We start from the raw sequence: 13,010 nt of genomic DNA, 5'->3' as shown, positions 1-13,010 counted from the left end.
AGAGAAAATCCCGCCATATCTGGAGAATTGTGGTAGAACCTCGAAATGGGATTTGTGCTAGGTGCATATCAGCTTTCCATTCTTCTAATCTGCTCTAGCTGGTGTGATCAGAATCTCACCCAAAAAGGGTGACAACTTATTTGCATTCATTTTAATCTCATTAGTGAGATTAAATTTGAATGCAGCGGCCTCCCATCAGGAAGTGTCCCTTCATCAGGAAGTTACCCAGGCGCGAACCCCTAAAAGCAGGGACCAGGTGATATGCATATTGAAGGGGAGCAATGAGTACCCTCTCTACACTTATCTACAGTGCGCCAAGAGGGGTCATTCAAGGAAGGGATGCAGTGGTCAGGGGGCGCTCAGGCTGGGTTGGAAGAGCTGAGGTCAGGGGTCTTTCCTGGGATGGGGGTCGTGTGGCAAGTCTTCCTTCTGCAGCTTTAGAAATCTTTAAACTCTCTTTCAGCATGTCAGCTTCAAAGAGCTGTCATTTGTAGTTTAAAGTCTTCCCTCTGATGTGTTAGAAACCTTTGATGTCTCTTCCAGTATGTCAATTTCAAAGATCTGTCAGGTGAAGATAAAATAATAATAATAATAATCGCTTATTGTCACAAGTAGGCGTCAATGAAGTTACTGTGAAAAACCCCTAGTCTTCCTTCTGATGTGTTGGAAACCTTTGAAGTGCTTTCCCAAATTTACTTTCATTCTCTTTTAACTTTGCCAAAATCTGTGTTTGTTGAGAAGCCTAAAAGCTTGGAACTGCATTGTTTGCATTCAATGTCACAGTCCATTACCTTTTACAAGTCTCTTGATTGACACATGCAGGCTATTTCAAAGGAGGCATTAGTTTTATTTGTTTTGATAGCTCTTCATGGTCCATTAACTCTGCTTCTTCTTTTGAGCAGGTGTTGCTTCTAACTACAGTTTTTTCATCAAGGCTTTTTCTTTGTTCTGAAGTCCTTCTTAGAAAAGCCAGGTGCTCTGTGTGTCTGCCTTTTTTTTTCATAGTGGGTCTTTTCCAATGTCCTATGCCAGAAAAGCATGCCTGATGGAGGCTGTTTTCAGCCATGAAGAAACTGGCACAACTCAGAAATCAAAGTCCTCGGGTTCCTCAATGCGATCTGCTTGCAGCCACCCTTTAATTATCTGAATAGGCATTATGAGGGCTCAGAGGTTTTACGTAGCCACGGGTGGTCAGGGACATGGTACTGCCAAGCGCACCTTGGTGACCCCAAAGCAAAATGTTTCTCTCTTGTGGGGGGAAGAATAATGCCTCTGACCGGAGTGGGGGGGCAATGATGCCTCTGACTGAGGGGGCAATGAAGCTGCTGACTGGGGCAAGGGGGACGGGTATCCCTCATGCTAGCGTGGTGTGGATGGGGTAGTTTTTCTTTCTGTGGTGATGGATTGGGGTGCTCCCCTTTCAAGTTTGAAGTCAATGGGTTTCCCTTTTAGCAGTTGCGATACATATTGGCCAATATTCTCCGTTCAGAAAGTGCTGATGCCGGGACTGAATCGCGTGAGTTCTACAGCCACGGACGCAGCGCTGGTCCCGGAGCGATTCAGGACGTCCTAATGGGCTAGCACCAGCATCACATGGAAGTAGTGCAATTACAACAAACGCTGGCGTGCGATTCTCCAGAGTCATGATTGGCACTTGAGAGCCTGACAAACAGGAGCTGCATAGAGGCAGTCCAGTCCCCACACACCCTCACCCAGCCAGAGCACACCTTGGGGGGGGGGGGGGGGGGGGGGTGGGTGGCCTGGGGGTGGCACCCACATGACCAGTTCCGCTAAGTTCACAGTGGGCAGTCAGCAGCGTGCACAGCCCCATGGCTGCCTTGTAGACTGCGGCAATGGTGGTCTGTACCCATCCATCCTGACCCCGCAGCCACCTCCTGGCTGCCCCCCAGCTATTCCCCCGGCCCTGGCCAGCGGCACAACTGTCAGCACACTAAAGCAATGTTGGACACTTTTCATACCCCGTCTCTCTCCCTCAGCAGCCACGACACCTCTTTTCCGATTTTAAACACCACAAGTGAACCCCGCCGTCCGAAATTCCTCCTGGCGGAGGCAGAACATCACAGGTGGCCCGGAAATTGCCGTGCCGGCCCGTTAATGATATGCCAATGGCATTTACTATACAATATGCATGACCATGCCAGCATGCGGCGCGGAACGCATTCACGCCTCTGTCGAGGCACCGGAGCATGGCATTCCGTTGGACACCTCGATTTTTGGCTGACGCGTGATTCTCTGCCCAATCGCGCTCCGCAATTCCGGAGTGGCTGGACGGAGATTCCGCCCACTGAGTTTCAACAAATAGAAAAAAGATTTGAATGAACACATAAGCAGACTGCCTCCAAACTCTACATAAAACTCAAAATTGACCCACTTACAATTCGCACCACCCAAATTAAGGAAATTGAACAAACTTTGATGTAAAGGTTTGCATGTCGAATTTTAACCACAGCAATAGGAAACTGAATCCTTTGTTTTGACTTGCAATATTATGCGTGTCCGATATTTTAAGCCCATGAAACAGTTGAAGCTGTAAACATTTGCGTTCGTCAAAGATGTTTTAAAATCATGAAAGGTTTATGCAGAGTAAACAAAGAGAAACTGTTTCCAATGGCTTCGGGGTTGATAAGTAGAGGGCACAGATTTAAGGTGACCGTTAAAAGAACAGGGGGAAACATAATGAAACACTTATTTAAGAAACGAGTGGTCAGGATTGGAATGCACTACCAGCTAGGGTGGTGGATACAGATTCAATTGCAGCTTTCTTAAGGGAATTGGATAAGTACTTGAAGGAGAAAAAATATTGTATTGAAGGGATATGGGGAAAGAGCAGTGAGTGGGACTAATTGGATTGCTCTTTGAAAGAGCCAGGAGTAACCTAATGGACCGAATGGTCTCCTTCGCTGTACTATTCTGTGATTCTAACATGTCACTGTGACACATTAAAGGCTGAATGGGAATAAGGGGCCGATTCTCCAGCAAATCCTGCTATGTTGGGAAAATTCCGGGACAGACCCGGAACGGCATCTGCGCCAGGCGCTAGACAGTTCCCGAACGTACAGAAGTCTGAAGACTTGCACATCCAGACATAGGAACAGCTTCTTCCCCACAGCTACAAGACTCCTCAATGACTCCCCCTCGGACTGATCTATTCTCTGTCAGAAGACTATTCACGGCGCCCTATGCTGCTCTTGCTCATGTATTTGCTTTGTTTGGCCCCTTGTTCCGCACTGTAACCAATCACTGTTTGTCGATGTACCATTTGTTGATTATTCTTTTGTCTACTGTGTACATTCCCTCGGCCACGGAAAAATACTTTTCACTGTACTTCGGTACATGTGACAATAAATCATATCAAATCAAATCAAATGCTCCTGGCCCATTCCAGCCATCTGTGAATCAGATTAGCATATTTAAAACCTCATTTAATTAAGCAGGATCTGTCTCTACCCAGAATATCCCGGCTCCTGCAATTCTCTCACCCACTGGCGCAAGTGAAGTCGGCATAAATCTCTACTGGTCTCCACAAAATGAAGGCCAAAGGTGATGACCATTCCGGGGGGTTCAGAGGCCATTGTAATCCCCGGGTGGTCAGGGACATGGCAGGGCAGTTCCCCAGCCCCAGTACCAGCCTTGGCACTGCCAAGGGACAGGGCCTATCGGGGGCGGGATCTGAAGACGGCAGAGCCTGTAAGGGGGGAGGGGCAGGAAGCGGATGCATAAAGGGGAGGTCATGAAGAGGCGTGAAGGGGAGGGCGTTTGGAGACCCCATGATAGGGTGTTGCTCACTAATGGTTGGGGGGGACGGACTTTGTTGGCGATTGCAGGTGTAGCCTTTGTTGGTGAGAAGGGGAGGGGGAGGAGTAGTAGCCTGAGATCGGGGTGCCCCTTAAGGGTGGAATCCCGATCCCTGAGGAACTGGGCCTGCCGGTATCTTTGGGTCCCTTATTCAGGGTACAGTTCGCCCCAACCTCCCAAAACATTTCTCAGTGTGGGTGGATTGCGATCTGGATTGTGCTGAATCACCCGACGGGAATCGCACCTCGTTTCGCACTGGAGATCACACTTAGAAATCTTTGGGGAGAATTGTGCCCTAAGTATTGAAATGACAGAATGAACAACAAGAGACCAGTGGTGCTTTACCCAACATTTAGATGTTGCAGATTTGTGTTTATTCTGTTTGAACTGGTATTGTTCGAATGATCCATCACGCTCTTCTTTGAACTGTCCAATTTACCAAGCTGTCCATTTGACATAAATGTTGAGATTTGAGTTTCAGAAAAACCCTTTCCAAAATGTTGAAGGAAATAAAACATTGAATAATTTCTGGACACAATAATGGTAAACTTTTTAAGCATGTGACTCTTGTGACAGCAACTGTTTACTGTTCAAGAAATGTTGCTGCTTCATGTTTGACATCAGTAAGATAATGTCTGTGGTCTATACATAAAAATGTTCCTCAAATTCGTTAGATAGCACTAAGAAGGTCAATGGCAGCCACAAGGAGAAGATAATTGAAACCATCACTGGACAATTTCAGTCAGTTACAGGCCTGCAGATAAATGTGTTCAGGTACTGATCTGGACAGTTATTAGATTCCAGAATGTACAAAATCCATCATTATTTGCAGTGAATGTGCTTTTAAAGGCATTAGGGAGAAAAGCCTCATTTCTGCCAAAATTGTTTTCATATGATTGTGATGGAACATTGGCCCTGAGGTTCCAAATGGGTTCATTCTGATATTCCAAAGGGAAGAGAAACGATTGCACACATGGGACTCTCAGTAAGAAAACTTACAAGTCCAAATAACTGGAATGATTCCTGCTGCTCCAATGTGCAACCTCAGCAGAGGCCTTATGATTTTCTTCAGGCTTCCGATCAACGTGAAGGGTACTTGGTCCCCTAATATTAACGGTATTTTAACTAATCTCACTGTATTCTCTATCCTCAGGTTTGACTATTAGGATGCGAGTCTACATCTCTGTTGCGCCTGGCGCACCTTCTTCTATTCCTGGAGAATACCGGGAAAGAGCCCAAACGCAGTTCGAGCCAGGCGCTGAACAGAGCGGGATACTGCGAGCCCGCGACACCCGATGCAACCTGGTTCACGCCCTCGCTGAGCGTGAACAAGATGGGCATATTTAAATGAGTCTTTAAACTCATTTAAATATGCTCAACCTGTTCGAAGGCAGAGTCTTCCGGCTCCCAGGATTCTCCACCTCCGCCATAGCAGTGCAAGACTGGTGGTATTTACTATTGGTTTTCAAAAATGGAAAGAGGTCATGTTGTCCAGACCGGGGGGTTCGGAGACCATTGGAGCCCCTGGGTGGTTGGGGACAAAGGAGGGTATTGCCCTGGCACCCTGGCAGTGCCAATGGGTGAGACCTGAGAGGGGTCATGGCCATGAAGGGGCCTTGAAGGGAAGCATGAAGGTATGTGTGCCCTTGGCGACCTGATTGCAGACTCACCAGTTGCACCCTCTTGGCTGGAGAGCACAAGGCTCACCCAGTGAGGAAACTAACATGGACCCCAGTGGAGAAACAGGACAGGGTCCACAGAGCCTATCACGAACACTGATTGCGGCAGCACTGATAACCCCGTTGGCAGGGACGGCTGGTGAGGATAGAGACTTCCCACATTACAGGCCAGGTGCCAGTCACTAATGGGGACAGCGGTGCAGTGCGGACTACATCATCTCAAAGGGGCTGGGGGAGGGGCACATGGTGAATGTGGCACCGCAGTAAAACTCAGGGTGACCATGTGACACGGTGACATTGAATGATCAAGGGACTTCCCATCTTGCTGACATTGTCTCTCGCCCCTCACCTCCGCAGATACTTGGAAATACGGACTACAACCAGCTCTGCTCGCTATCTACCTTGCTGCTGCCGCTGTTGCGGATGCATGGTGGCGAGAGTGTTCACCAGGGAGACCGTGTGCCACCTATACCACATGGTGGCGCACATGGTACCATAGGGGTATTGAGGAGGGCACCTTCTCCCAGTAGCCTTCAAGGTGTTGGTGGCCCTCAATTTCTATGCATCTGCCCATTCCAAGGCTCAGGCGGGTACCTGCGCGGGATCTCGCAAATGTCCCTGCACAGATGTATCTGCGCTGTCTTAGGCAGCTGCATACATCACCTTCAACCTGGATCAGGCCCACCAAGATGTCCAGCCAGCAGGATTTTCCCCCATCACAGGCATGCCCAAGGTTCAGGGCAATTGATGGCTAGCATGTCACCCTCTGAGCGCCGTTTCGACATGTGGTACCCTTCATCGATAGAAGGGCTTCCACTCCCTGAATATGTTGTGACCATCAGCTGCGCATCATTCACGTCTGCGCCCAATACCCAGGCAGCATGCACAACGCATTCGTCCTGGTGCAATCTGAGATTCCCGGCACCTTCGAGGTGCTCCCTCGGATGCTATTAGACAACAAGACTAAGGGCATGGCTAATGACACCTGTGTGGAGACTCCACACCAAGGTGGAGAACTGTTATAAGAACACTCACTCAGCAACCAGGAAATGAAATGAATGAAAATCGCTTATTGTCACAAGTAGGCTTCAAATGAAGTTACTGTGAAAAGCTTCTAGTCGCCACATTCCGGCGCCTCGGGGAGGCTGGTACGGGAATTGAACCGTGCTGCTGGCCTGCCTTGGTCTGCTTTCAAAGCCAGCGATTTAGCCCTGTGCTAAACAGCCCCAAGGAGAGTCATCAAGCGGTGCATCGGCGTTCTGAAGATGTGCCTCTGATGCCTGAACCAGTTAAGGCTCACTCACTGGGGATGCTGTCATACAAGGCGGGTTCACACGGCTGCTCCAGTGCCCCGCCCCCTCCCAATGAGGATTTAAGCATGTGGGACATTCATGTGTCACAGGTGATAATGTGTCAGCCTGTTCTGCACGCTGCCCATGAGATGCGCCAGTGTCATTGGGGGACTATATCCTAGTTGCGCTGGCCCCGAGCTACTCCATAGATGGAGGGGCAGCTGGAGTGAGCTCCAGAGGCCTCAACACCACTGGCACTGCCAGCCCTGGAGGCCCACCTCGTCTGAACCATGGTGTCAATGCCGTCAGCCATGGCACACTGAGACTGGGTCATGGTCCTCAGCGAGTGAGCCATGTCCGTCACTGCCTCGGTCATGTCCCTCTGCAAATGTGCCCTGTCCCTCTGTGCCTGTGACATGTTCCTCTGTGACTGGTTATGGTCAGTCAGCACCCGGCCAATGCTCTCCATGCCATCAGCCATGCCCCTTTGTGAATGGACAAAGTTCTTCAGCGCTGCAACAATGTCCATCTGCCCCTGGGACAAGTCCACCTGTGACTGGGCTCTCCAGTCCTGCCCCTTAGCCATGGACAGCACAATGTGCCCCAACCCTTGGACATCCTGACACATGGCTCTGATGTCTTGCCACAGGCCTTCCACCACTGTCGCCACCTTTTCAGAGTTGGCCTGGGTGCCACACATTGTCGGCACCATCTCCTGGAGGTGGACTCCTCCAGCTTTACTTGCAGACGCTGGAAAGTTGCTGACACTCCCCCCTGTAGATTCTGGATCTGATTCTGCATCTGCTGCAGTGTTGGGATCATCTTTTCCAGAAGCATAACATCTGTCTAGACAACTACTGTTCCCTGGGATCGGACAGCCCTCCACCTGTCTGCTCCCTTGGAGGGGAGGCCCCCGGCTCCACCTGATGTGCTGCAGCATGTGTGTGGTGCTCACCAGAGGGTGGCCCAGGACCCTGATCATTAACATTACCCATGGGGTGATAGTCTCTGCGATGGTGGATGGTGCAGGTGAAAGCAGTGCTGAGATGTCAGTGTCTTCCCTGGGATAGTGTGCCGGGGTGTTCTGAGGGTCTGGATGGGGCTACAGCAACCCCGGATGGCCCAGCCAATGGATCCTGCAAGACAAAGACATAGGGTGAGACCCAGACAAGGAGCTTTGATCTTGGGAAGGACTGGTCTATGGAAGAGGGGTGACTCACTTGCTTAAGGGACATCGGTGTTGCATCGGACTGACTTGTTTGGCGCATGCCATTGCTATCTCAGCCATTGCCCTTTCCCCACCCTTCCCACGTGGTGCAGTGCCTTTTCCTCAGGCGGGTGCAGACCTGAATATTGGGCATGTCCCCTGTCGTCTTCTGGTGCTCTTGCGATTATGGGTCACCTTATCATTGGGGAGACGGAAAGGACATAGAGAGTTGCTGGACACATGTTTAATGGGATGGTTATAGCTGGTGGCACGTGTATGCAAGGCTCCTGGCCAAAGCGGACAATACATGTGTTGCGTGTTCGTGGAGGGTGGGTTGTAAGGGAAATGCAGGAAGGTGGGGTGTTGTTGGTCCCTAGGGGATTGGGGGCAGATGTGAGGATGGGAGTGATGCCAGGGGCACAGAGGTGGTTACTCATCCAAGGTGCTTGAATGAGGTAGTTCATCTTCTTGTGGCATTGCATGCCGGGCCTCTTTGTAAGGCTGCCAGCACTGACAGCCCACGTCACCTCATCCCAGGCCTCATTCAATATAGTGGGCTTGAGTTGCCACCTCTCCTCAATGGTGTCCAGCGTGCGTTCGAGTGAGCATCCAGGAACTTTGGTGCTGGTCTTTGTGCAGCCCTCTTCTTTGCTGGAATGACAGTCTGTGCTGAGTGAAGCGCTTGAAAGCTGTTCCAGCTTGTGAGACTCTGAACGCGAATCCTGACTCCAGTGAAACAAATGCCGGCGGAGCCGAGAATCAGGCGGGCTGCTTGTGGGCTTTGTGCTGGCTCATTTCCATGACCTGAATTTCTCCTCGCCGGGGCTGCTGCTGGCAGCATGCAGTTACCGCGATTCTCCACTGGCGGCAGCACTTAATCTCCGGAATGGAGAATCCAGGTCAATCTTTTCTAATTTCTTTCATGGAATCTTAGAATCCCTACAGTGCAGAAGGAGGCCATTCAGCCTATCGAGTCTGGATTGAGCCTCTGATAGAGTACTCTAATCTAGGCCCAGTCCCCCGCAATCTCACTTTACCGTTGGACACTAACGGGCAATTAATCATGGCTAATCCATCTAACCTGCACATCTTTGGACTGTGGGAGGAAACCGGAGCATCCAGAGAAAACCCAGGCAGACACAGGGAGAATGTGCAAACTCCACACAGTCACCCAAGGCCAGAATTGAAACTGGGTCCCGGCACCGTGAGGCAGCAGTGCTATTTCCTGCAATGTCTGGTTCTGATTTTAAGATTACAGCCCTTTGTCCTAGATGCCTCCACAAGCCAAGAAAGGTTCGATCTGCCCAAGGAATCCCATTCATAATGATAAAAGTTCAACATGGCACTCCAGCTGATAGAAATCCTTTGCGCAATGCTCCTCTTTAGAATCCAACTACAGAGGCCAAAAACATCTTCATTGTGATGGGGATCATTTTTTCATTCGACATTTGTGGGCATTGCTGGCTAGGGCAGCACACCTATTTGTCTTTGAGACAGTGCTGGGAAGCCTCCTCTTGAATTGTAGCTGCCTGTTCAGCATCGATACACCCACAGGCGGGGAGCTCTGGGCTTCTGATCCTTTAACGATGAATGAATGGCGATATAGTTCCAAGGGTGGTGTGTAACCTGGAGAGGAGCTTGCAGATGTTTCCATGCATCTGCTGCCCTTGTTCCTTTACATGGTGGAAAGTGCAGTCCTCTGAAATGTTATGGAACAGACAACAAGAATCCCCCATGGTTCGAGAGATGGGTATGATACACAAGTGCCAATTCCAAAATAATGTTGCACTTAAACAGGTTTTTATGACTATTATGGGTTATATTCTTGATTGGTTGCTTGCAGGCTGAAAGGTGAAAGGACATTGACCAGTCATTTATAGTCTCGCATTCTGAGGTTTATTAGATCAGATGCCAGAAACACTTCCTGTCCCTCCCCCAAAAAAACAATGGATTGCTGGATAGGGTGCAATGACATCATCACCACACATCCTCCACTAAGTACTGAACCTGATACATCTTGCACAAAGTGACAGCCCAACACTCATTTCAATAGCCAGTTGATAACTGTATTCTAATCAAATATTCTTGCAATCATGGAATCAATTGGCATTTTGAGGAAAGGTCAAACCTACTAAATTATGTCAAATTGGGTTAGTCAGTAAGACAAAGCATGAGCTAAGGCATTAATCAATTGTTTGTCATGATCAATTATCTAAGATATAGGGCACACCAACTGTTTATCAAACCTGATGCGATTTAACATTTCCCAGCTCAGTAAAATGCACCCCTTTGAAAAATCTCGCACGCCTTTCACTGTGTCTCTCCTTGGATCCAAATAAAGATTGGGCGGTTGCCCTTTAGTAGGGAGCATCTTGACATGACTCTCATTCATCACAGGAACCTTTTCATTGATTAAATTCAAACTCACACAAATAGATTGTAATGAAAGAACAAGAGCAGCTTTCCTACTTTCTGTGCTCTTGCAGAACAAGTGTTGTGGTTCCTTCAGGTTTGATTGTGGTTGAGGCCAAATATCCTCAGCACCAAAGGCTCTAGTACAACAAAAGCTTGAATTTATATAGCAACTTTAACATAGTGAAATGTCCCAAGACACATAAGCCAATATTAAAACGAGTGACCAAAATCTTGGAACGCTCAAATTGAAAAATAATGCCTTGGTTTAGCTGTAGGCTTCGATTCCCGGCTTGGGTCACTGTCTGTGCGGAGTCTGCACGTTCTCCCTGTGCCTTTGTGGGTTTCCTCCGGGTGCTCAGGTTTCCTCCCACTAGTCCCGAAAGACGTGCTGTCAGGTAATTTGAACATTCTGAATTCTTCCTCTGTTTACCCGAACAGGCGCCGGAATGTGGCGACGAGGGACTTTTCACAGTAACTTCATTGCAGTGTTAATGCAAGCCTACTTGTGACAATAAAGATTATTATTATTATATGGCTTGGAGAAATTCCACGGCTACGTGTATAGGCTTCCGACTTTCACAGCTGAGACAGATTATCGTCCTTTGATTAACATCATCACGAATGATCTCAACCAAATGTCTCCGCTCATTCAGAGGTTGATGCTGTTGTTACAACGCTGTGACTTCAATCTCATTTACACGCCAGGCAAATATTTGTTCTTAGCAGATGCATTATCGAGAGTGCCCATGCAAAATATCAGTAGTGAAATTGCTGAAGATGCAGATCTGCCAGGGCCGCACAATGGCACAGTGGTTAGCACTGCTGCCTCACGGCGCCGAGGTCCCAGGTTCGATCCCGGCTCTGGGTCACTGTCCGTGTGGATTTTGCACATTCTCCCCGTGTTTGCGTGGGTTTCGCCCCCACAACTCAAAGATGTGCAGGCTAGGTGGATTGGCCACGCTAAATTGCCCCTGAATTGGAAAAAATGAATTGGGTACTCTACGTTTATTAAAAAAAATGTAGATCTGCATGTCAATCTATTTCCAAACTACTTCCATTATCAGATACAAAACTACATGAGATCCAAGAAGAGACCAGGAAGGATCAAACTCTTCAAGAGGTGATGAGGAACATCAACTCACACTGGCCCAGAGGTCAATGTATGGAGTTCTACAATATAAGATCTGAACTCAGTATCATTAATGGAGTGGTGCTTCGTTTGAACACTATAGTTATACCTCAATCTCTAGCAAAGATATATTTAAGAGGATACATGAAGGACATCTCGGGATTGAGAAGAGTAAACGGAGAGCTCGTGACTCTGTTTACTGGCCAGGTAAATAGAACATAGAACATAGAACATACAGTGCAGAAGGAGGCCATTCGGCCCATCGAGTCTGCACCGACCCACTTAAGCCAGGTATAAACCAGGATATTGACAGGATGGTCAGGTGTTGTGACACATGCCAACAGCATCATTGCAAGCAAACAAGAGAACCTATGGAAATATCTGAATTAACTTCGGCACAATGGCAGAAAGTAGCTATTGATCTCTTTCACCTCCGGGGGAAAGATGATTTAATTATCATAGACTATTTTTCAAACTATCCCAAAATGGCTCTCTACTGACAAACATAACAGCAAGCAGTGCAATACTGCATACCAAATCAACTTTTGCTAGACACGGAATTCCTCAAGTCATCGTGAGTGACAACGGTCCTTGTTTTAGTTGTAAAATGCGGCAACGTCACGTCAAGTCCATTGTACTCTCAAACCAATGGCAAAGCTGAAAATGGTGTACATATTGTCAAGCCATTGTTCAAGAAGGCAATGGACAGCCAATCTGATCCATATCTCGCACTATTGAGTTACAGAGCATCACCATTGTCACATGGTAGATCGGCAGCAGAGTTACTCATGAATAGAAGGTTGCGTACCACATTTCCATACTTGGAAAAGAAGGAGGAAAATGCAGGGCTACTGCAGGAAATGCAAAACATTAAAGCAAAACAAAAGCAGTTCGATGATAGTGTCTGGAACTTTACCACCTCTGAGTAGTGATGACATTGTGAGAATAGAAGGTTCAGGCAATTGGTCAAGAAAAGCCATTGTATACTTGAAGAAGTAGCACCTCGTTCATACAACGTACAGACAGAGGAAGGGTTGGTTTTAAAAAGAAATTGTTGCGCGCTCTTGAAAACCAGAGAAGATATTGTTGTAACAATTCACCATATACATATCTGTATACACTGTTGCCCATGTGGGCTCCACCCATGGACTATTGTAAGGTATTACCTATGATGTAGCATGTTGGGGCCTGTGAGGGCTCCGCCCCTGGCTCCACCCTTGAGGGGAGGTATAAGAGCAGTCGCCCTGTAGGCAGCTCCCACTAACAGATCAGTCGCAGGCAGGCACTGTTCTAGTTGATTAAAGCCACAGTTTACTTCTACTCCTGGCTTCGTGTGAATTGATGGTCGCATCACACAGCAACCTGATGGATGACAAATATGCATCAGAATCAACAACAGCTGCAATGTCAGATAGTTCAGCAGTTCCTGAGCATGAGAATGTCAAGGAGAACATTGAATCGAGAAGTTCTGA

The 13,010-nt window shown here is 48.2% G+C and overlaps 1 long non-coding RNA gene across 1 annotated transcript in view; it reads right to left on the bottom strand.

The window, feature by feature from the left end:
- Positions 1 to 12,771, bottom strand: part of LOC140428716 (uncharacterized) — a 70,122-nt gene extending 57,351 nt beyond the window's left edge. Inside the window, exon 1 of the long non-coding RNA XR_011948981.1 lies at positions 12,705 to 12,771. This is a non-coding gene — a long non-coding RNA (uncharacterized lncRNA). The remainder of the gene's footprint in view (positions 1 to 12,704) is intronic.
- Positions 12,772 to 13,010: the final 239 nt, after the last annotated feature.

The sequence above is a fragment of the Scyliorhinus torazame genome, chromosome 1 (genome assembly GCF_047496885.1).
Source record: "Scyliorhinus torazame isolate Kashiwa2021f chromosome 1, sScyTor2.1, whole genome shotgun sequence".
Taxonomy (NCBI): Eukaryota; Metazoa; Chordata; class Chondrichthyes; order Carcharhiniformes; family Scyliorhinidae; genus Scyliorhinus; species Scyliorhinus torazame.
The sequence above is the reverse complement of the archived record's forward strand: the minus strand, read 5'-3'. Positions and strand labels throughout refer to the sequence as shown.